This window comes from Bos taurus, chromosome Y (genome assembly GCF_002263795.3).
Source record: "Bos taurus isolate L1 Dominette 01449 registration number 42190680 breed Hereford chromosome Y, ARS-UCD2.0, whole genome shotgun sequence".
Lineage (NCBI taxonomy): Eukaryota > Metazoa > Chordata > Mammalia > Artiodactyla > Bovidae > Bos > Bos taurus.
Window position 1 is genome coordinate 27,973,683 of NC_082638.1, and position 21,390 is coordinate 27,995,072.

Here is a 21,390-nt window from a genome sequence, read left to right on the forward strand (position 1 = left end):
TTTAGAAGCCCTGGCAAAAAAAGTGAACTCAGAGAGCCTCTGGGCTCAAGTGAATCTGCCTGAGAAAAAGAGAGAAATAGAAAGAAACAATGTCACCGGGAGACCCAGCTTAGGTGAAACGGGTCTGCAGCTTTATTTTGAAAAGGGGCTTTTATACCCTGAGTTACACATTTCCAGGAGTGAAAGATACAAAGTCATGCAGAATCAGCTCAACACTCCATCAGTTTTACCTTTATCGAAACCAGGACATTTTCTGCATAACTTTCCCCCAAAGAGGGTCTTATGTTATGTACATTATCTTCTGGCCCTGTGACCTGTTAACATTTTGTGACTCTTTCTTGATAAAGGTTGGTCAACCTGAAAACCTGCTTTCCCTTTATCTTTCCAGTCTGCAGTCCCCCTCAGGAAACAGAGTTACATTCTCATGGAGCAAAGGTGCAGTGGATTACAACAAAGAAAGTACTTATTAACTCAAGAGGCTTATGTTGCTAATACCAAGTCTACTGCTTGTTTTTCTTGCATACCAACTATACTAGCTAATGCACTTACAGGTGCACATTGGGTAAAGGACAAGGAAACTCGATAGCAAACATTGCCTCAACAATGCAGTGTTATTCTAATAAAGCTTTTCTTTTTTATCACTCGATGGTTATGCTTGGGGTGTTGTGAACAATCATGTGCATTAGTTACAAGAGTGTGGATAAAACTGCCAAGCAAGCTAAAATAGTAACAGAGGGGTTAGATTTAAAATGTTCCTTTCAATCCCAGGAGACTTATTAACTAGAGCCCTAAGTTGGTTTTCTTCAGAGAAAGGTGGTTGGAGAGAACCCCCTGTTAATGTCAAAAGAATTGGTGAAAGGCATAATATAGTAAACAGTAGAGAGACAGATTTTGGTTTTGGAGCAGATGCTCGAGCAGGTCCAGGGAATCCCTTGACTTCTGATCCGCCTTTGCCTGTCAGGTCTTCTCCTGGCTCCTGGCATCTTTCCTTTTTTTATTTTTTTAAAACAGCCAGATGTAATTCAGTCACGAGCTTCTGAGTGCTCTGTCCAAGAGTTCTGACAATACAAGGAAGAATAATTATGAGAAGCAGAATTAGAGTGGCCACGGCAGCATAGCTAAAAATAGTAGACAGAATGTTTTTTTCCTGAAATAAGGTTCAAAAATATAAGAAAAAAGGTCATTTGCTGCTCCTGAGGTGGAAAAATCCAATGGGAATGTTCCATGGTCTTTATCTGAGTGTGAAGTTTGCCTAAATCTAAACTAATGCTGGAGCTATTCCATACCCCCGAAATATGATTTCTAATTTTCTCCCAGTTATAATCTGTCTCGTTTACTTTCATGGGTGTTACACAAATCCACCAGTAGTCGGCATGACAGGACAGTGACAGGTTTACTTTTAATGCCTGTAATTCAGTCCCAATATGCATTACTGCTTCCTCCAGGGCATCTACCTCCATTTCTAGTTTCCTATCTATAACTTCCTGCCAAAGCTAAAGAGCCATTTTTAGACATGAACGTGAACGAGAACGTGAACGTGAAGTCACACAGTCGTGTCCGACTCTTTGCGACCCCATGGACTGTAGCCTACCGGGCTCCTCTGTCCATGGGATTTTCCAGGCAATTTTAGACATAGTATTAACATATTGAGCAGTATGCACTTTTTGAGTCAATGATATTGCCGCCACCGTGACAGAGGTAATTGCAGTTATTAAAGCTGATATTCTCAAGAAAAGCAAGCTCACAAACAGTCATGATCACATCAAATCTTGTAATTGTTGCAGCACAGCAAGACCACAGTTATCATACCAATAAGTGAGTGCAGTCACAGGCACCATAAGATAGGGTGGACTTCGCAACACTGCAAAGGAACAAACGTTATATTGAGGGTTCACACAAGATGAGAGCGTACATTGTTCACAAGATACTATGTTAGGTCCACCTGAATAATTTATTTGTATATTAAGTCCTTTGGAGTCATTAGTGAAGAGAAAAACATAGGGAGAGGGTAGGCAAGCTAAAATAAAATAAGTAGACTCATTTTTTGGTCGGGATAGGGTTACGTCAATTTGCCAGAGAGCATTAGGCTTAAGGCCTCGGAGATTTACTCCTAACAGTGGAGATGGATTAAATATTGGGAAATTTGGACATAACTTTACCATTTGTCTAGCTGTTTCTTTTAGGGATATGAAATTCATACCTTAAACCAGTTGCATTTTGATGGTGACTTTTGTGAGAAGTTTTGGCTTTGTTCATCTTTTTCTGTAAGTTTAAAGCAATTACTTTAGTCAATGCATCTGCCAAAGCATTTCCTTCATGTAAAGGGCCAGACAAGCCAGAATGGGCTCTAATATGTCCCACAAAGTATTTCTTATCTCTGTGTTTAATCTCTTTCTGTAAACCAGATAACAAGGAGAATATAGTAGTTTTATTTTGGGGGGATATTAGCGGTCTCTATATGAGGAATCAACCCTACAGTATATCGGGAGTCAGTCAAAAAATTGAAGGTGTGGTCTCTTAAATGTTGAAGAGCCCAAATAACTGTTCATAACTCAGCTCTCTGGGCAGATGTCACTTCAGTTACCTGAACATGGGATATTTTATCAATAATTGTGACTGCTTTAACATTAGAGGAATCATCTGTGAAAACTAAAATTGTCCCTTCTAAAGGTGGAAGTCCAGCAATGCAAGAGACGTCTGCTCCAGTATCTAACAGCCCTATTTCATTTCCTTGAATTAAAAGGTCTTTTGAAGGCCGAGAAGCTGTAATTTCCTGAACCCAAAAAGCTAGATTACTAGATCCAAATACTCTGTGGCCCCTAGCTTGAGAAGTCAAGTTTTTTTTTTTTTTTTTTTTTCCTTTCTGATAATAACTTAAAAGCAAAAGCTGTGCTATTCTTTGACCTTTATTAATTTGCACAGTTTTGGCAAGTGGCAAGATCAAAACTTAAATTTCCCCAATATAATCAGAATCTACTACAACAGGCACCAGTGAAATTCCTCGAAAAGAAAGCGAGCTACGCCCAAACACTAATCCTATAATACCCTCAGGTAGGGGGACAGCCACTCCCATTGGAATTGGAGTAACAGGCATGTCCGGAGTTAATATTGTTGTTAAATCCCCTTACCATTCCACTTCTCTCCTAGCCTGTGTGAGGCCCCCCTGAGGGTTTTCTCCAAGGAGCATGCTCTGCATATTGTGTATGTGTCTGCTTTAAAAGTTCTGTTGTGCAAAAAACTTTTTATCTTCTTCAGCCTTAGGCAACACCTTCGGAGGCTTTGGGAGGCACAAATGGAAGTGGCGGCAGTCACCTTAAATCAGAAAGTGGTGGATAAGTTTTTAAAGGTTTGTGCAGAGGGGGAGGGGGCTCACCAGGGCGCCTGACCATAGGATCCTGTAAGCCCCCTCCTTCCTCGGGAGGTAGAGCACAGTCTGTTTCCTTTTTGTTCTTCAACGGCAGAAAATATGATCTGCACAAAAGTGGAGACCCACCACCGACCACTCTAGCCTCGCCCATAGGCTGTCTAACAGCCTCATGACAAGGGTTCAGGACATTTCTAATCATATTTCACAGAGCAAAGCATCTACAGGAACATTTTCTGGCCCATGAAAAGTATAAAACAATGTAGAAATTTAGACAGTTTTCCTGTGCTTTTTTTAATGTCTCTATGGGCTAACATGTGAAGTAGTACTTCAATAAACATTTGTCTATTCTTAGATGCAGAGAAACCTATTTTTCTAGAGAATATTCTTATTCATTCTGTACCCTCTTCACCCTGCTGGCAGTTAGGCAGGTACAATCCTAACCGCCCCACATTACGGTCTCAAATTATTTACCCTTCAGATTTATGAGCAGGATCTAAAGCATCCTTAATCATATTCCAAAGAGAAAGGGTGTCAGTGGTTACTTTTTCTGGGTAATGCAAAAGTGTAATAAGATTTTACCTGTTTCCCTACATTTTCCCAAGTATCTAGGTTACCAGTGCCCTCTTCTGGAAACCAAACACATTGCTCTTGTACAAACGTAAAAAATGATTGAATACTAACCTTAACTTTAATTCCTCTTTTATTTAACAATTGCAAGATTACTCCTATAAAGAGCTGTCGTTCTTTTGATTCGTTGTTCCCCGTGTCAGTGATTTCTGTCTTCAAGGAAAGATTCAACACTACCCACTCTTCCTCACACTACCTATCGTATGCAAGGGGGTTTGCAGCACCCTAAGTGGGACCCTGGCCGTTCCAAAAACTGGACAATGGGGAGACTTACCTTCAGGTTCCTGTTCTGGGTGCCATTTGCCAGGGTCCAGCCCCAGCAGGATTTAGGGATACTCTCAGGATGAACGGCGTTGGCAAGAGGGAAAGTAAAGGAGAGCAAAAGAGGCTGATATTCCTTAGTTTACACAGAAAGCCAATAAAGCCCCTAACACAGCACTCGCTCTGTTCATGGAGGCCACAGGCACACTCCCGATGGAGCGAAGACGCAGAGCACCTTCTAGATTGGGTCTTAGAAGCCCGGGCAAAAAAGTTAACACAGAGAGCCGTTGTGCTCTAGGGAATCTGGCTGATAGAGAGAAAGAGAGAGAGAGAGAGAGAGAGAGAGAGAGAGAGAGAGAGATAGAGAGAGAGGGAGGGAGGGAGGGAGGGAGGGAGGGAGGGAGGCAGGGAGGGGAGAGAGAGAGAGAGAGAGAGAGAGAGAGAGAGAGAGAGAGAGAGGATGACACGGGGAGACCCAGCTTAGGTGAAACGGGTCTGCAGCTTTATTTTCAAAAGGGGCTTTTATACCCTGAGTTACACATTTCCAGAAGTGAAAGATACAAAGTCATGCAGAATAAGCTCAACATTCCATCAGTTTTACCTTTATCGAAACCAGGACATTTTTTGCAAAGCTTTTCACAAACAAGGGTCTTATGTTATGTACACTATCTTCTGGCTCTGTGGCCTGTTAACATTTTGCAACTCTTTCTTGATAAATGTTGGTCAACCTCAAAACCTGCTTTCCCTTTATCTTTCCAGTCTGCAGTCCCCCTCAGGAAACAGAGTTACATTCTTTCCCCGTCAGGAAACAGAGTTACATTCTTATGGAGCAAAGGTGCAGTGGGTTACAAGAAAGAACAAACTTATTAACTCAAGAGTCTTATGTTGCTAATACCAAGGCTACCGCTTGTTTTTCTTGCATTCCAATATACTAGCTAATGCACTCCCAGGTGCAAATTGGGTAAAGGACAAGGAAACTCAGAAGGAAACATTGGCTCAACAATGCAGTATTATTCTAATAATGCTGTTTTATCACTCAAAGGTTATACTTGGGTTTTGTTGTGAACAATCATGTGCGTTAAATACAAGAGTATGAATAGACCTGCCAAGCAAGCTAAAATAGTAACAGAGGGGTTAGAATTAAAATGCTCCTTTCAAGCCCAGGAGACTTATTAACTAGAGCCTTAAGTTGAATTTCTTCAGAGAATGATTGTCAGGGAGAGCACCCTGTTAATGTCAGAAGAACTGATGAAAGGCATACTATAGTAAACAGTAGACAGACAGATTTTGGTTTGGGGGCAGATGCTTGAGCAGGTCCAGGGAATCCCTCGAGTCCTGATCCGCCTTTGCCTGTCAGATATTCTCTGCATGACTTTTGTCATGCATGGGGTCTCCCGTGGTGGCTCCCAGCAAATGCGATTCTGTTCTCCATGTGAGAACACACCCAAGCCTGCCTTGTCGCCCAAGGCTGTGGGGAGGGAAGCAATAAGAGGATCAAGCTAAGCCATCCATCCTATAGTCCTGATACCCAATATATGTGTTCTGCAAAGAGTACAATTAGTAATATTTCAAACTGGAAGACTCTGCAGGTAGCAGGTCCTTATGCTACAGTTCTGGTCCATCACTGAAAACACAGGAAAAAGGCAAACCTTGCCCATGCTCTTGGCAAGGTCAGGGAAAGTATGCCTGGCACTTCAGAAGGACAGAAAGACCCTTGTAGCCGGGTGGTCAAGGGGTTGTGTGGTCACCCATTTTGGTTTCTGTGTCTGGGGTTGCTGCCTGTTCTGTGTCTTGGAACCTCTGAACTCTCACTGGTCGCCCACAGGCACTTTCCTCCTGCCTCTCCTTTCTGACGGGCATCCTTGGTGCACCATTCTGACTCCACTTAGAACTTGCTATCTCGGTGAGATAACAGGAACTGTTATCAGTGCTTCTGCTGGCTGGAGTCTAGGTGGAGTCTTTCCCTATGACGTTCATGCTTTGCTATTCAACTCCCATTACCTGGTTAGGTCACTTCCGACAGCTCATACTCATAAGCGTACTGGCAGGTGGTTCTTTGTGTGCATGTGCATGTACACAGTAACATCCCTGAGAGGAAACTTGCACATATGCAGAAGTACACACTTTCTTCTCCAGGAACATGAACTTTGGTAAGCACCCAACTTTCTTTGTCCTGGTTATTTTCTTTCACTTGCTCATCTCAGGTTGCACTTCTGACTCTGTAACTTAGCACCGACTGTGTTAGAACCACCCAGACATCACTGATTGACTAAATGCCAAGACTCCCTTTCAGTTGCTCTCATTAGGCCCAGGTAGGTCTTCATACAATCAGGTATATCTGCTTTCCTAACAGCCAAAGTGCCAAAGAAGCCTGTCCCTGGTTGGGCCCAAAGACATCCAAGACAGTCACCTGGAAGGCAGGGTCCCACTGAGTGTCACCTGGTGCAAATCCCCTATGACAAAATCAGAGAATCTGCTCCAGAGAGAGAGAGCCACAATCCTCTCTCAGATGCAGATGCACACCTTTACCCCTCTAGACCCCAGGGCCAGGGGCATGACCCCAGAGGAAAGAAGGAATTCACGTCAGGACTTTCAGCACACACCATGGGGTATCTTTGGCAGGACCGCTATTGCCTAGACCCTGGACCCTGAAAACCAGCAGGCTTCAAATTACCCCCAGGGGCTTCCCCATCTCCCCTCCCCCGAGTTCCCTTGGGACATGCAATAAGCCCACCACCCTTGCTTCCTCCCTGTTCCCTCCCTCACAGGCACAACCCAGCGGAGGGCCACACACGTACACTAGGCCCTGCACTTTCTTTGCCTACCTGCACTGCCAGGGAGGCTGGAAGTGCCTGGAGGCATGCCACGCTCACATCCTGTCTCTCCTAGGAGGCTTGTCATTTTGCACAGACAGCCTGCCTTACCTTATCTTCCATTTTGTGTCACATTGTGTCAGTGTGTGCCACTCTCATGGACATAGCATGCTGGCTTTTGGGCTGATCCTGGGCAGTACAGCCCAGGACCTTTCCAGTTCTCCTTACGTGTGTGGAACAAGTCTCCAGTGCAGCAGACAATCTGTGGCTCTTTCTCCTTCAGGTCTCTGCCCTTTTCTGCAGGACCTTAGCCTCCTCACCATCCCAGTCCTGCCATAGCCACATCCACCATTTCCAAAGGCCGGCCCATGTGACCACAGGCTGAGGGCTCCAAAGCCAGTGGTCTCAAAGCCCTACCCCACCTGATTTGTCCTGGGTGAATCCTCAGGCCATGCATCCCCTCTTCCCGGTCCAAAAACACACAACAACACAGTAGAAATGGTGAGCTTGTCTTATATTTGGTCTAATTGCAGATTTCTGGAGCCACGGTCTGGAGTTATCACTGGCCATCCTTTCCCCGTTCCCATCCTGTACAGGGTACTGCAGGGATACGGCGACCGACCACCCTTAGACTGGGGACGCCTCATGCCTCCTCTTTTGGTTGCTCAGCACCTCCTCTCCTGTCTCCTTCATCTCTGTGTCTGCCCTGGGCCAGACACACACACACACACACACACACACACACACACACACACACATAAACACAGCCGACACAAGCACACACATGTATACACACAAATGCTCGGCACAGGAACACAAATGCAAACAGGAAACTCATGTGTTTCAGAAGCCCGTGTTCCCTGATTGTGTTTGTGTCTCCGTGCCGAGCATGTGTGTGTATACACGCATGTGCCTATGTCGGCTGTGTTTGTGAGTGTGTGTGTTTGTGTGTGTAGCCCAGGGAAGACACAGAGATGAAGGTGACAGGAGAGGAGGAGCCTAGTTACCATAAGTGGAGGCATGAGGTGTCCCCAGTCTAAGGGTGGGTGGTCTCTGCAATGTCAGAGATGTAGTCGGTATGCACCATGCCCTGCCCTTGTGGCTCCCTGTTCACCTCCTCCACGAGCTCTTCCCTGTTTACCTCCTCCACGAGCTCTTCCCTGTTCACCTCCTCCACGAGCTCTTCCATATTTTCCCAAGGTAGCCTGAAGCTACTTCCAGCGCAGCATGTGTGATGCTTGTGAGCCACCAAGTGGTGCATGTGGAAATTCACAGAAGATCCCAAAGTCAGCACACAGGTGCACTGGGATCCCAGAGAGGATGCCCTTTCAATGATAGACCTTCCCAAGTTAAGGGGCGGGAATGAAGGCCCCAGGCAATGTCAAACTCAGTGAGCAACAGGAGGCCGGGTGATGGCAGGACCCACAGCAGGATTATTCTGAAAAAGATACTTAATTCACCCTGCCTCTAGTAGTACCACCTAGGAGTCTCATGCTGCAACCACAGCTGATTTGAGGGAGACTTGTTTCACTCACGGACACATTGAATGCCCAGACCCAAGTCTCAGCAGGCCACCTGCTACATGCATAGCTCAAATCCATGCTCCTCAGCCAGCTTGCATGAGCCTGATCATCCCCATTTGTGAAAGGACAGTGTCACGGCTCCAACACAGTTGTCCCTTCACAGCCCACCTCCAGACCCTTTACCACATGTGTTTCTGTCAGTTACCACTCATGGAAGAATCTTCCCTCCTGGGGTAGCACTTCAGGGGATCGTCCCACTCGTCTTAGCTGATGATCTGGTGGCAACACGAGGAATGTCACCTCTGGGCTGACCAGGACCCGAACCTTCCCATGAGCAGCCAAGAACTCCAACATCAATCATCAACTGTATGCAGGACCAAAACAACTCCACCTGAGCAATCCTGTTGATTCTGGGCAGTTGTGGCCTGACAACCAGTTGAGAAAGTTTAGGCTCCTGGTGACCAGCCTGTGGCTGGCTCCTCCCTGTTCAAAGTCCCAGAACCAATGGACTGGTGTGGAACAATGTGCCCTTTACCCTGCAGAAAGATAGGGGAGAAGGGTGCGAATCCCGCAGGTGAATCATCCACACCCTTTCATACTGACAGTCATCACCCAAGGAGCCACGTTTTACCAGTGATGTCAAGATAATACTCTTTAATGATCACTGTTGTTCAAGAAGTAAGGGTGGTCCCAAAAAGGAAATATCAGCTTGCTGTGGGACCAGAGATGGCTCGCACCTGTACCTGCTAGGATAGGGAGAAGGGAAAAGGTGCAAGCTTCTAGGGGCCTCAGCTTGCCTCCCATTAACAGCTTCCATGAAGCCTCTCCAAACTCTCCCAGTGTAGGAACATGGAAAACATGATCCTCCCACTCTCCACCAAGTCCCATACCCACCTGTCCTCAGTCTCCCTCATTGACCTTCAAGTCGATCATGTAGCTGAGAAAGTCTTTATCTTGGTCGCTGATGATGACAGAAACTTGAGGGTGGTTCATAATCTGCTTTAGGTCAAGGAGCCATTTAGGCCACATACTAGGCCAAGAAGATCCAGGAACAACAGTCCTAGTCTGGGGTGGAAGAAGGACACTGGAACAGGCATCGTCAAGGATGCTGGGCACTTCTGCTTGCCCAGCCACTACTGATGTCCTCAGGCCCTGCCATACCATCAGACACGCTCATGGCTCTGGGTTCCTTTTGGTGTACTGCATCTGAGGTGGTCTGCATTCCCCAAGCAGAGACTGTTTCTGATTGTTACTCTTCTCTAGACCTGTGTATGCTGGGTAGTGGTATGTCACTGCTTACATGGTTAGACATGCAGTCGTTGTAACACATCGTGTCTGAAAGCAAAGCTGTTGGTGTGTGTTTGCGTATGTGTATGTGTGTCTGTGTGTGTGTATGTGTGACTCCCATGTCTCAGTTATTTTCGGGATCATCCACATTTACAACAATAACTGTCTGCTGAGACTGCTCTGGTGTACTGTCTCTGGTCATTCCTGACTTAGAGGCCTCGGAGCTGTTCCTCCTCAGATGCAGGCCTGAAGTAGACACACAATGTTATGGCTTCGACACTCACAGGTGTGGCCCTGCCAGGACTCTATTCAGCTGTGCCTTTGAAGCCTGCGAATTGCCCAGTACCACACTTCCTTCAGGGTCCACCAGCACTCGCCCCCACCCCTCCTCCTGCTCCTGCCTCTGCACCTCCTTCTCCTCCTCCTAAGTAGACCCCAAGGAGCAGCAGAAAGGATACCACTTTGTCCCAGAAGCCAGGGATGCCCTGGATGGTGGCGCTCCTCTGAGCCAAGTCCTCCTCTGATGGCTCTTCACATGAAACAAACATAGGCCCTGCGGTTTTTCTCATGCTAAGACGTCAGTTCCACTTGCAGGGCGGCCAGCACCTGTAGCACATATAGCACCAGAAGCTCATTCAGGCCTTTCCTGGCCCTGCTTCTCCAACATCTTCTCCTCCAGCTCCTGGGAGGATCCCTGTTGCTGCTCCTCATCAGCTGAAACCTCTACCTCCTCCATGATGTCTTCCACAGGCAGCTGGAACACCCGCCTGATTCCCACCACATCTCCATCCACCAGGGCCCTGCCATCCTCTGCCATCTCCACCCTGAAGAGGGTGGCATCTTCGCCTGGTGTGACAACTGGTGGCTGCTAGGTCCCAGCTGTGCATAGCATCACAAGGGCAGGCTGCGGGGCCCCATCCCCCTGAACACCTGGGCTCACAACTAAGAAGGTCCAGGGTCCCAGGACGCTCCCGTCTTCCTATGACCACCTCTCACGCTCCTCTTGGCCCTGGCCATGACCCCTGGCTGTCAGAAGCGAAAGGACAGACATAATAGCACCAAAGCAAGTGGTGTGCAATGGAGGCCCAGTCTGCAGTAAACCTGTGGGGCCCGCTTGCTTTTTCGGGGTGGGGAGTGAGAGGCATGGTTGGGAGGCAGGGGCTGGTGTGTCTGGGGTCGCCTGAGGCTGAAGAAAGGGGTAGTGGACATCCCAGGACAGGCTGAACGGGCCCTGGGACATCACCCAAACAGGCAGGGCCCTAGGTTGTGAGCCACGCACAGGCTGCTGGCCCAAATCTAGACCAATGGCCAAAAGGGTAGTGGACGGCACCCTTATGGACATGCCCCTAGACTGGAGGGCATCTTTCCTGGTTCCTGGGCTCCAGCTCCACCACGTGGCCAGATTCTGCTCCAAGGAGCTAGCAGGTTTTGCATCTGCCGCTTCCCCGGGGGCTGTCATTGACCTGGATCTGGAAATTCCAACCACGGGTTCCTGCTCCGCAATCCGAAAAACACACTCCTGGGTCCCACAAGACCTTTAATAACCTTTAATAACTGGGCGTTCGCTCTGAGTATCCAAAAGATCCAGTGGCTGGATACTTTTCTCCATGGGACAGAGTACCTGTTGCTGTCCGGATGCTACGGGAGTAGGAGTACCATTTGCGTGTGTACACATTAACATCCCTGAGAGGAAACAGTTGATCTGCATTGTTCGGGGACACCAGAACCTTAGGGTACAGAGCTCGCTCTGTGTCTCTTTATCTCTGCTTCTGGCATAGCACTGTTTTGGGCTATCCTTCTGTGTGTGTACCAGGGCTGGTGTCTATGTAGTTCCATCTCTTTAAGTGATGCTGTTACCCTTTGCCACTGTCTGGACACCAGCACTCATACGAGAAGCTTATCCTTGGCATGAAGGCAAGCCCTTCTCCTCCTGAGTGAGTTTCACTAACGGGAGATCAGACTCTTTTTTAATTTAAATTTATTTATTTTAAGTAGAGGCTAATTACTTTACAATATTATATTGGTTTTGCCATACATCAACATGAGTCCACCACGGGTGTACAAAATCAGACATTTTTAGTCCACACTTTCAGACAGTACTTTCTCAAACTTGAAAGCCAACAGTGGGCGGTCACTGCTGAACCTCAGAAGGGGCCGGTTTATCCTCCCTCCCTCACTGGACAGATGTGAACACTGCACAGGTCTGCAGCGTCTTGGCCACACTTTGCACAGAGGGAGAAATGGGGGCATGCTCTGCTGGCATGAGGAAACTCCCTGAACCTTGTTCAAACGCCTACCAGTGAGATGCTAAGGACAACTCCCTGTTAAGTTCCAGGACTTCCTGGTGCCCGAGACATGCACGTCTGCCCATTTACCCTACCAAGGTCGTTTCAAAATGGTTCTGTTCTCCATGTAAGAACACGTACCAGCCTGCCCAATAGGCCAATCCTGTGGGGCCAGGAGCAGCAAGAGGATCAAGCTAATCCATCCATCCTATAGTCCTTACTCCCGATATATACCTTCTTCAAAGAGTACAAAGAGTGATTTTTCAAACTGGAAGACTATGCAGGTAGCAGGTGCTTATGCTGCAGTGCTGGTCCATTTCTGAAACCTCAAAAAAAGGCACGGGGTGCTCATGCTCATGGCAAGGACAGGGAAAGAAAGCCCAGTGTTCTAGAAGGATAGAACGCCCTGGTAGCTACATGTCCAAGGGGCTGTGGGGTCACCCACTATGACCTCTGTGTATTGGAATTGCAGCCTGTTCTGTGTCTCGGATCCTCTGCACTCTCATTGGTCACCCCCAGGCACTTTCTTCCTGCCTCTCCTTTCTGCCAGGCATCCTGGGTGCACCACTGTGATTCCACTTAGAAGTTGCTCACTCAGTGAGATAACAGGGATTGGCAACCCGGCTCCAGTGCTTCTGATGGCCAGAGCATGTACCTTTCCCTATGGCTTTTATGTTTTCCCTATTCAACTTCTATCACCTGGTTAGGTCAGTTTCTACACCTCATACTCACAAGCATACTGTCAGGCGCTTTTCATGCATATATGCACACACATGCGTGTGCACACATTAACATCCCTGAGAGGAAACTTGCACATATACAGACATACAAACTTTCTTCTCCAGGAACATCAATTTTGGTAAGCACCTGACTTTCTTTGTCCTGATTATTTTCTTTCACTTTCTCATCGATCCTGTCAGGTTACACTTCTAACCCTTTGACTTAGCCTCAAAGGTTACAAAATTTTGGCATTTGCTCCTGACAAGGACCGATCTGCAGAGCTTCAGGCAGGGTTGGAAATGCTCGCCCTGGACAGCTGAATGAGTTCTGCCTGCATTCTACATTCTCCCATTACCTTGGACAGCTTCACAGTACCAGTCACACTGGCCTGATCCATTGCCTGTGCATTCTTTCAGGGGACCAGAAAACAAGGACGTCTGGGCTCAGCTGACTTGGAGTACTGCTTTCTCAGTGTGCCCCTTCTAAGTCATTCCTGGTCAAAACTGTGTCCCTATTGCTAGCCTACCACATCAACATTCTGAGTGAGGTCCCCTGTTCTTTCTACCTGTGTAGTTTTCTGTGTGCACCTGTCTACCTGTGCCTCCAAGCACTATCTCCCTTTAGCAGGAAAAGACCTGTGCCTCCAAGCACTATCTCCCTTTAGCAGGAAAAGGCCAAAGAGATGCCTGAGCCTCCAAGGTCCCCCAGAGTCTGTGAGAGACCTGGGTGTGATCCAATGTTGTGAAGAAGGTGCCCATAGATAGAGGGTCTCTTCTGAAACAAGGCATGAAGCCCGAGACCATAATGGTAAGGTGGCATTCCTACAGGTGGTCCCTTCTGTTTATTCCTACCCAGACCCATGGAGTCCCCAAACAGATGATGATCTGGGAATCCTGCCCTTTCTGGGCCCACAGCTCATGCCTCCCTTGGACAGAAAGCAGCTTTTCTATCTCAAAAACACCAAGAGGGCTTGATTCCACCCAGGCCTCATTGATTTGCTAAATCAAATACTCTCTTTCATTGGGTTCATTAAGCCCAGGTAGGACTCCCTGGAGTCAGGCATCCCTGCTTACCTACACAGCCCACGTGCCAAGTTAGCCAGTCCTTGGTTGGCCACAGGGGCATCCAAGACGGTCACCTGGAATGCAGCTTCCTTCTGAGTGTCAGCTGGTGCAGATCCCCTACGACAAAATCAGAGATTATGCTCCAGAGAAACTGCCAAAATCCTCCCCCAGGTGCAAACACACACCTTTGCCCTCAGGTCCCCAAAGCCAGGGGAAAGACCCAGAGGAAAGAAGGAATTTATATCAGGACTTTCAGCACAAGCCATGGGGTATCTTTGGCAGGAGCGTTATTGCCTTTCCCCTGGACCCTGAAAACCAGCAGGCCCTACACTGCACCCAGGGGCTTCCCTGTCTCCCACTCTCATGAGGTCCTTCGGACACGCAATAAGCCCACCATCCTTGCTTCCTCCCTGTTCCCTCCCTTATAGGCACACCTCGGCAGAAGAGCACACACATAAAACACCTGCACTTTCTACGCCTTTCTGCACTGCCAGGGAGACTGGAAGTGCCTGGAGGCATGCCACACTCACATGTTGTCTCTCCTAGGATGCCTGTGGTTTTGCACGACAGCCTACCTTAGCATGTCTCGCATTTTGTGTCACATCGTTCCAGTGTGTGAAACCCTCATGGAGAGAGGGTGCTGGCTGATGGGCTGATCCTGGGAAGCACTGGCCCAGGACCTTCCCAGGTCTCCTTCTCACATGTGTAGAGCAAGTCTCCAGTACACAAGTCAATCTGTGCCTCTTTCTCCTTCGGGTCTCTGTCCTTCTCAGCAAGACCTTAGCCTCCTCACCCATCCCAGGTCCTCTGTATCCACATCCACCATTTCCACCTGCCAGCCCATGTCCCCACAGGCTGTGGGCTCCACAGGCGGTGGTTTTAAAGCCCCACTCCACCTGATTTGCCCTGGGTGAATCCACAGACCATGCACTCACTCTTCCTGGTCCAAACACATACAAGAACACGGTAGAAATGGTGAGTGTGTTTTTGTATTTCATCTCATGGCAGATTTCTGAAGCCAAGGTCCTGAGTTATCAGTGGCCATCCTTTCCTCATTCCCATCCTGGACAGGGTCACTGCAGAGATAGGGCGACCAACCACCCTCAAACTGGGGGTGCCTTGTGTCTCCTCTTCTGATTGCTTGGCATTTCCTCTCCTGTAGCCTTTTTCTCTGATATTTCCCTGGGCCACACACACACACACACGCAAACACAGGTGACACAAGCACACACGTGTATACACACACAGGCTCGATACAGGGACACAAACACAAACAGGGAACACAGGTGTTTCAGGAGCTGAAGACGCCCATGTGTCCAGCAGTATCAGAGATGGCATCAGTAGGCACCACGTCCTGCACTTGGAGCTCTCTGTCCACCTCCTCCCTGAGCACTTCCGTATTTTCCGAAGGCAGCCTGAAGCCTCTTCCAATGCAGCAAGTGTGGTAATGGTGAGACGCTGATCGGTGGATGTGCAAAATCAGAAGATCCCAAAGTCAGCACACAGGTGCACTGGGACCCTGGAGAGGACGTCCTTTCAATGATAGGCCTTCCCAAGGTAAGGTGCCTGAGTGTAGGGCCCAGGCAATCATAAACTCTGTGAGCAAAAGGAGGCCAGGGGATGGCAGGACCCACAAAAGGATGATTCTGACAAAGATACTTAATTCACGCTGCCTTTAGTAGTATCATCCAGGACTCTCGCACTGCAACCACAGCTAAATTGAGGGAGACTTGCTGCACTCAAGTACACACTGAGTCCCTAAGCCCCGGTCTCAGCAGATCATCTGCTACATGCATGACCCAAAATCTGGCTCCAGAGACAGCTTGCATGCGACTGAGCATCCTCATTTGAGAAAAGACAGTGTCCCGGCCACTACACGGCTGTCCCTACAGGGCCCACCTCCAGACCCCTTCATCACATGTGTTTCTGTGGTCCGCTAATGGCAGGACCTTCCTTCCTATGGTACTACTTCACAGGATCATCCCCCACATCTTTCCCAATGATCTGCTGGCAGCACAAGAAAGATTAACCCAGGACTGACCAGGCCCCCAACCCTCCTGTGAGCATCCAAGAACTCCAACATCAATTGCCAACTGTATGCAGCCCCAAAGCAACCCCACCTCAGCAATCCTGTTCGATTCTGTGGCCTGACAACCAGTTGAGAAAGTTAAGGCACATGATGTCCAGCCTGCAGCCTGTGCTCCTCATTCAAAGTCCCAGAGCCAGTGGACTGGAGTGGAATAACTTGCCTTATAACATGCAGAAAGACAGGGGACACAGGGGCGGATTCCACAGGTGGATCATCCACTTCCTTACACACCTACACTCACCACCCTGGAGCCACGTTTTACCAGTGATGTCAAGGTAATACTCCTTAATGATCACCATGTTCCAGAAGTAGGAGTTGTCCCAAAAGGAAAAGATCAGCTTGCAGCGGGACCTTGGATGTCTCTGCACCTGCACCTGCCAGGATAGGGAAAAGGGTAAAGGTACAAGCTTCTAGGTGCCTCAGATTGCCTCCGAGTCAGGCATTAACAGCTTCCATGATGCCTCTCCAAAGTCTCACAGCACAGGAACATGGCTAACATGATCCTCCCACTCCCCACCAGGTCCCATACCCAGCCATCCTCAACCTCCCTCACTGACATTCAAGTTGATCTTGTAGCTAAGAAAGTCTTTAGCTTGGTTGCTGATCATGATGGAAAGTTGAGAGTGGTTCATAATCTGCTTTAGGTCAAGGAGCCATTCAGCCCACATGCTGGGCCAGAAGATCCAATAGCAACAGCCCTAGTCTTGGGTGGAAGAAGCACACTGGAACAGGAGTTTCCAAGGACTGGGTTCTTCAACTCCCAGCACTATGTGCTCAGGCCCTGCCATATCATCAGACACGCTCATGGCTCCATGTCCCTGTGGTGTTCTGCATCTGAGGTATTCTGCATTCCCCAACCAGGGGCTGTTTCTCACAGCTACTGTACTCCTCCTGACTTGTGTGTGCTGGGTAGTGTCATGTCACTGCTTACCTGGTCAGGATTTGCAGTCCCCGTTGCACACTGTGTCTTCCAAAAAGGGGGTGGTATGCATGGGTATGTATGTGTGTATGTGTGTGTGTCTTCAGCAAGAAAGTCCTGGGTCTTTGACCTGCTCCCTGTCTTCACAGCGGATGGCAAGCATGTGTCTGAATTTGTCTGGCACTCAGAGCAGATGAGAACAGCAGCCTCTTCCAGTTCCACCTTGCATGTGGACCACCTGGTGCCTTTGCACTGCAATAATGAGTGCAACTACAGGGGCTCTGATTGACGGTCATGGGTCTTAGGACACCCCCACTCTCACCTATTTCCCAGGATTATCCACATTTATAACAATAACTGTCTCTGATGGCTGCTCTGGTGTACTGTCTCTGGTCATTCTTGACCTAGAGGTCTCGGGTGCTGCTTCTTCTCAAATGCAGGCCTGAGGGAGACACCCAAAGTCATGGCTGTGACACTTACAGGTGTGGCCCTGCAAGACCCCTCTCAGCTGTGCCTTTGGAACCTGCCTTTCCCCCGGACCACACTTCATTCAAAGGTCTCCCACACCTTCCCTTTTCCCTTGCCCTGTGGCCTCATCTGTTTTAGCAGGATGCTTAGCACAACCCTCTTGAAGGTGTTTTTGCCATTCTTTAATTTGGCTATAAAGCTCACAAATATTAACAACACAGTAACACAATTTTTCTAATGTGCACTGTTAGAGTTTGGGGAGCTCTTGATGAGTTTCTTGGTTTCAGTTAGAAAGCCCTGCATTACTCTTAGGGCCATAGAATCTTCTGAAACTGAAGGAAAGACTACAAATATTCCGAACTAATTTGAGTATGATACATTTTTCTAAAGACTTAAACAGTTTCTTCTTCCCCACCACCCAAAATATGACCCCGAACTCCTGATGATCTTCATGATTTTATTGTGGGAATCTGGTAGGATTGAGATTTTTCAGTGCTTTGTAATTTCATCATTAAGCTTTTCTGAGGTGAAAAACACATTGGAATTAGTTTTTAAATTAGTCCTAGACACAGCAATCAGGGGGAAAGGAAATAAAAGGAATACAGATTGGCAACAAACTATTACTGTTAGAAGATGGCATGACCCTCCACACAGTGAACACTAAGGATGCCAGCAGAAAATTACTCGAGCTAATCAATGAATAGAGTATAGCTGAAGAATACAAAATTAATACTCAGGAATCACTTTCATTCTGATACACCAGCAATGAAAAATGAGAAATAGAACTTAAGGAAAGTATCTCATTCACCATCCAATGAAGAGACTCAAAGATTTAGGAATATGTTCCCCCAAAGAAAGCAAGGACGTGGTACAGAAACCTATAAAACCATGTTGAAAGAAATCAAAGATGGCACAAATAGATCAAGAAGTATAGCATATTCTTGGATCAGAAGAATCAATACAGTGACCATGAGTATACAACCCAAGACAATCTATTGGTACATTCATTCACCATTGATATTCTTGGATTCAACTGTGGAATCCCCATAAAAAACACCAACGGGGATTTTCACTGAACTAGAGCAAATAATTTCACAATTTGTGTGGAAACACAAAAGACCTCAATGAGCAAATCAATCTTGAGAAACAACGGAAATGGAGGAATCAGCCTTCCTGACTTCAGACTATACTACAAAGCTACAATCATCAAGATAGTAAGGTACTGGGCCAAAGATAGAAATACAGATCAACGGAACAAAATAGGAAGTCCAGAGATGAAGCCACACACCCACGGCCACCTCATTTTTGACAGAGGGGGCATAAATATGCAACGGAGAAAAGACAACCTCTTGAACAAGCAGTTCTGGGAAAACAGGTCAACCACATCAAAAGAATGAAATGTTTTCTAATGGCACACACAAAAATAAATGCAAAGTGGATTATACACGTAAGTGGAAGACCAGAAACTATAAAGTTCTTAGAGAAAAACATAGGCAGAACACTCTCTGACAGAAATCACAGCAAGACCTTCTCCTCCATGTCCCACCTCCAAGAGTAATGGAAATAATAGAAGGAAACAAAAGTGACTGATTGAAACTTCTAAGCTTCTGTGGAGTGAAGGAAACTATTAGCAAGGTGAAAAGACAGCCTTCAGAACTGGAGCAAATTACAACAAATCAAACAACTGCCCAAGAGTTAATCTCCCACATATACAAGCAGCTCATGCAACTCAATACCAGAAAAACAAACAACCCGATCAAAAAGTGGGCAAAAGAACTAAATAGGACATTTCTCCTGAGAAGATATACAGATGGCAAATGAACACAGGACAGATGCTCAATATCACTCATTATCAGAGAGATGAAAGTCAATACCATAATGAGATGTCATCTCACACTGGTCACAAGGACCATCACCCAAAGTCTCAAACAAGAAACCCTGGAGAGGGAGTGGAAAGGTAACCAGCTTACACTGTTGGTAGGAATGAAAACTGGTATAGCCACAATAAACCATATGATTTCTTAAAAACCTGGAAATAGAACTGTCATATGACGCAGCAGGGGGAAGGCAATGGCACCTCACTCCAGTACTGTTGCCTTGAAAATTCCAAGGATGGAAGACCCTGGTAGGCTGCAGTCCATGGGGTCGCTAAAAGTCAGACATGACTGAGGGACCTCACTTTCACTTTCCACTTTCATGCATTGGAGAAGGAAATGGCAACCCACTCCAGTGTTCTTGCCTGGAGAATCCCATGGATGGAGAAGCCTAGTAGGCTGCAGTCCATGGGGTCTCACAGAGTTGAATATGACTGAAGCGACTTAGCAGCAGCAGCATGACAAAGCAATCCCACTGCTTGCATACACCCCAAGGAAAGCAGAACTGAAAGAGACACATGTACACCAATATTCATCTCACGACTATTTACAATAGCTAGAACATGGAAGAAATCTAGATATCCACTGCAGATGAATGGATAAGAAAGTGGTGGTATATAAACACGATGGACTATTACTCAACTGTGAAAAAGAATGCATTTGAGTCCATTCTAGAGAGGTGAGTGAAACAGGAGCCTGTTCTACAGAATGAATAAAAGTCAGAAAGAGAAATACAAATACTGTGTAGGAATGCATATGTATGCAATTTGGAGAGATGGTCACGATGATCCTACATACAGGGCAGCAAAAGAGACAGAGATGGAAAGAACAGACTTTTGGAGTCTGTGGAGAGGGCAATGGTGGGATGATTTGAGAGAATAGCACTGAGACATGTACATGACCATACGTAAACAGATGACCGGTGCAAGTTCAGTGCATGATGCAGGACACTCAAAGCCAGTGCTCTGGAACAACAAAGAACAATAGTCTGGGGAGTGAGGTGGGAGGAAGGTTCTGGATGTGGGAACACATGTGTACTGGTGACTGACTGGAGGCAAAACCGGAGAGAAATCTTTTCTCTTCTTTTTTCTTCCCAGTGTTTTCACAGCAGATATTTTGGGTTTACCCCTAAGTTCCATTATATTGAAAGAACCAAGAGTTGACATTTTCCTCAAAATAATTCAGCCTCATTCGTTTTTAAAAGAAATATGATACTTTAAAACAATGAAAACACACCGTTGTTTATTTAAGGTACAGTGTGCTTTAAACAACATTCATATTGAAGTTTTACTCTTTTTCACAGGTGATGACCAAAATTCAAACTGTAGCACGATGCTCAGACCTCTGAGTTCAATTCAGATCTGTAAGTAACAAGAACACCTGATCTACATAAAAATTAATTCTTTTAATAATACATATGGGATCTTCTTTACACTACTTAGAAAATCAGTCCTTTTGAACTAAAGTTAAGGACACCAACCAGATTGTTTTCTCAATTCCTGTTTTCACCAAATCTCTATGATTGACATGAGAACATCACATGTTATACACGCTATTATTTTTTTTTTAATGTTTTAAATAAACATTCATTTTAATGGGAGAAGAAAATGGTAACCCACTTCAGTATTCTTGCCTGAAGAACCCTGTGATCAGAGGAGCCTGGAGGGCTGCTCTCCATAGGATTGTACAAAGTCAGACACGAGTGAAGTGACTTAGGATGCATGCATGCATGCACTGGAGAAGGAAATGGCAACCCACTCCATTATTCTTGCCAGGAGAATTCCAAGCACAGAGGAGCCTGGTGGGCTGCCATCTATGGGGTCACACAGAGTCAGACACTACTGAATCGTCTTACAAGCAGCAGCAGCAACAGCATTCATTTTAATTGGAGTTTGGCATCTTATTTCCTCATAAAGAGAGAAGGTGGTAATCAATCAAATTCTTCTGACTCAATTCATCACAAGAGTGGCACTCTAGTAAATCACCGGGATAACTGACTTTGGCAAGAACTGGGATTCTGACATAAAACTTATAAAGATAAACAAAATCTCCAAACTAACGCAGACTTTTTTCATTACTATTGTCTTTAGTCT

At 46.7% G+C, this 21,390-nt stretch overlaps 1 pseudogene; it reads left to right on the forward strand.

Moving 5' to 3' along the window:
• The first annotated feature begins 6,710 nt into the window (after nt 1-6,710).
• On the forward strand, nt 6,711-17,244 carry LOC132344542 (uncharacterized; annotated as a pseudogene).
• Nucleotides 17,245-21,390: the final 4,146 nt, after the last annotated feature.